Below are 4430 nucleotides of genomic sequence, written 5' to 3' on the forward strand. Positions count from 1 at the left end.
CTCCACGGTGGGGCTATTTGTCAGTCCAGCTACGTCTTTTGGTCATGCATCTGGGGTCCTTCCAGTGGGCAGTGGGGTTGTGGGTTGTCTCATGGGTCAGTCCTTCACACATCTCCTGATCCTTCACTCAGCAGTGTGGGGCTTCCATCTCTTTGTGCTTCCAGCCACTCTCCACCGGTCCTTCCATTTGTCATCTCACTCCTGGTCGGGTTACATTCCTCCAGTCCATTCCTTCCTCCATTTGGTGGTGGGCATCCTCCATCTCCTGTGGGCAGTGGGGTCTCGTGGGGCTGGTCCGGTGGGGCTGGTGGGGCAGTCCGGTGTTCCTTCCTGGTCCAGTGGGGTCCTGTGGGGCCTTGGGTGTGGTGGTGGGCTGGTGGATTGGTGCGTGGGGCTACACAGTGGGGCTTCCACTCCGTCTTGATCGGTGCTACCTCTACGTCTCACGTTGTGGGCCACTCTGGTACGTCACACAGTGGGTGGGGCTCGTGCGTTTCTTGTCCGTGGCTGTGGCTGTGCCCTGCTCACTGTGGACGTGGTGGGATCTGCGTTCTCCACGTCTCCACCGGACCTACAAAGGACTCACAGTGCATGGTGGGCTAAACCTCTCGGATCGGACGATTGAACACCGTCTTCTCATAACAGGCTACACACTCTCTGCGTATTGGGGTTTAAATGCCACTTCATAACACTCATGAGTGTTTTGCGGCCTTCTGCCGGACAGGTCGTATTGACTTCTGGAGACTCTCCTGGGTCTTGGTCGGCCATCCGTGTATGCTTCCCTTTTGCGTGGCCAACATGGCCCAGGTTACCGGTACAGTACCATAGCCCTGCCTTTGCCCACCTACAACAAGACAGCATGAATACGGTGTAACATAACCAACATGGCCCAGGTTACAGTACAGATACCAGCCCCCTGCCTTGCACCACCTACATGGCCCAAACAGCATGAATACAGTGTAACATAGCCAACATGGCCCAGGTTACAGTACAGTACCATAGCCCCTGCCTTGCCCACCTACAATAGACAGCATGAATACAGTGTAACATAACCAACATGGCCCAGGTTACAGTACAGTACCATAGCCCCTGCCTTGCCCACCTACAACAGACAGCATGAATACAGTGTAACATAGCCAACATGGCCCAGGTTACAGTACAGTACAGATAGCCCTGCCTGGCCCAGGTTACAGTACCCACCTACAACAAACAGCATGAATACAGTGTAACATAACCAACATGGCCCAGGTTACAGTACAGTACCATAGCCCTGCCTCACCCCACCTACAATGATAGCAGCAGCATGAATACCAGTGTAACATAGCCAGCATGGCCCAGGTTACAGTACAGAGCCATAGCCCCTGCCAGCCCACCTACAACAAACAGCATGAATACAGTGTAACATAACCAACATGGCCCAGGTTACGGTACAGTACCAGAGCCGATTGCCTAAGCCCACCTACAATAGACAGCATGAATACAGTGTAACATAACCAACATGGCCCAGGTTACAGTACAGTACAGAGCCCCTGCCTCGCCCACCTACAACAGACAGCATGAATACAGTGTAACATAGCCAACATGGCCCAGGTTACAGTACAGTACCATAGCCCCTGCCTTGCCCACCTACAATAGACAGCATGAATACAGTGTAACATAACCAACATGGCCCAGGTTACAGTACAGTACAGAGGCCCTGCCTTGCCCACCTACAATAGACAGCATGAATACAGTTTAACATAACCAACACGGGCCAGGTTACAGTACAGTACCATAGCCCCTGCCTTGCCCACCTACAACAGACAGCATGAATACAGTGTAACATAGCCAACATGGCCCAGGTTACAGTACAGTACCAGAGCCCCTGCCTTGCCCACCTACAACAGACAGCATGAATACAGTGTAACATAGCCAACATGGCCCAGGTTACAGTACAGTACAGATGCCCCGCCTCACCCACTTACAACACGCAGAAAGAATATAGGCAAATTCTTGTCAGATAAGAGCATAGACGATTGAGGTGGATTCTTGTCAAAACAGTGTTATGCCTTAACCATTAAAATTTGTGTGAAATCAACAAAATATGGCATACAATAAACAACTGTATAACACACTAGTCGGTTATACAAGTCAACAAAGATGGCAGCAAAGTAATTACAATGGCAGTACACAACAGACATCCACTACACGACTCAAAGGCAGGATATATTGGCAGTAACAATATAGTCCATCATAGCAACATCAAATAGCAATAACAACCCTACAGGAAGTTCTCTGCTCTGCTGGGCGAGATTAGTCTATAGCTGTTCTACAACATTAAAACACATACCGGTAATAACTTCCCCACAACTGCTTACGTAAGATAGTAATTCATTCCTCACAACTAATATTGTAAAGGAAGAGAGTTTTTATGGATGTCAACTTCTTTATTATGAGCAACACAACGTTTGGAGTATATCCTTACTCCTTCATGAGGTAACATAGAAATAGTCCAAATGCATGGTCAAATACCTCCCCAACACAAACTCTAAAGGAGACCAAAATATGTATTATAACATGCAAATGATTATTTGAGCACCCAGTCAAAGACTATATTATGTGCCTTCACGATATTCAGGTGAACTTTAGGCAGTCTAAGAAAGAAGAAAGTTTAATTCTTTCAAAGAATGTATGACTTTTCTACACCATATCCCCTCATGACAAACCCTAACTAAAAACTTAATCTATGGCTTTTGTTCCCAAATGTGCTGACTAATAGATACAAAATATACAGATTAAAAGTGGGTGAGTGAGTTTGAAGTTTATAGTCTGGCGGCAGTATTTCCAGCCATGTTGTGACTTAAAGGGGATTATCAAACTTATCTTGAAATCTGAAAGAAACTATTAATGATGAAGGACGAAATTAAAACAACTGGTATATCACGAAAGTATTAATAAATAAAACTAGCATATATCATCACTAAAATGGGATTTTAGAATTAGGACAATACCAATATAAAGCAAAGGAAGACAAAGTCATCAATATCCCCGCAATGGCAAAATGCTCTTCATGATTATGTCTACGAGTTATGATTATGTCAAATATTTAGGTGTGTATTATGTAGAAAAGTGGAAGGAGAGTATTGAGAAGGTTTTTGAAGTTCTGCTCAGAAGGAGCACTATCAACGCAATTTCAGTCTATGTCAAACTTGTTGCCATGGAAATGCCAAAATATTTTATTCAGAAATCCAAAACTACCAAAGGCACCAGTACACCACCAGATCTATGTATGTGCCAAGTTTGGTGAAGAAACATTGAGCGGTTTTAGAGTTCTGCTCGGGAAAAGTGCACTACCACTAATTTCTGTTTTGAAGTAAAGACTGTGTTGCCATGGAAGCGCCAAAATATTTTATTCAGAATTCCAAAACTACCAAAAAGGCACCAATACACCACCAAGATCTATGTACTGTGTCATACATATATATTTTCACAGGGTGCAATATTCACGAGGAAGAAGTTCACAAAAGCTCTGTTAAGCGCGGATTGTTTTTCGCGCATTTGAAACTTACCTGAGTGATGGTACCCATCACAATGTTTTCTAACCGATAGTCTTGCAATGATCAAAGCTAGCCGCCATAAGTGAATCTTTGTTTACTACAACAATCAGAGAGGTGGAATAAAACTTGTGTCAACAATGTGATTTGTGACTGGCGGTAATAAACTTTAGCGTGAACAAACATACAAAGAAGAAACCAAAAGGCGTCACATTTGCAGATTAAACATGGCTAAGAAAAGATTGATTTACCTATTTAGTTCTGGACGTTTGTTTTGCTTAGAGCATTGTCTTATATGCGGGGATTAAGATTACTGTGTACAGCGCCGAGGAAGTAGCAATCAGCTGTGCGGTGCACGGGTTCCCCTACGTGTTTTTAGTAGTTAAAGCGTGCCAGATAATATTCGAGGATGAATTCTGATGCAGTGATCTTAAAAGATAGTATCTCAAACTGTTGTTTTATAAAGAGAAATATATTCTAGTTTTTGTGTCATTTTCATTTGCAGGTTATTGCTCTATACTCGTATGATATTTATAATCATAACTAAGGTTATGCGACGAAGTTTTGGTGTATTGACAGATGGTTTTTATGCATGGAACGAATTTAACCTGTCACCGATGGGTTTGGCGATTCTGATCTATTTCCACTCGCGAGTAAGCGGTTTGTTGACATGTGATGGGTGGCTACGTATTCGGCAAACTCCAGCTCGGCGAATCGCCTATCGACGATTTTGGTACATCGCAAAACTTATCTTAATCCTGCTTGTCGCAACAATTCGATAAATATTTTTGACAAACGGCAATGAAAATGACACAAAACGATATATTTCTCTTTATAAAGTAACGGTTGAAGATACTATCTTTAAAGATCACTGCATCGATAAATCTGGAAGTATCG

The sequence above is a fragment of the Haliotis rubra genome, unplaced genomic scaffold (assembly GCF_003918875.1).
Source record: "Haliotis rubra isolate DU_JTF1 unplaced genomic scaffold, ASM391887v1 Scf2227, whole genome shotgun sequence".
Classification (NCBI taxonomy): Eukaryota; Metazoa; Mollusca; class Gastropoda; order Lepetellida; family Haliotidae; genus Haliotis; species Haliotis rubra.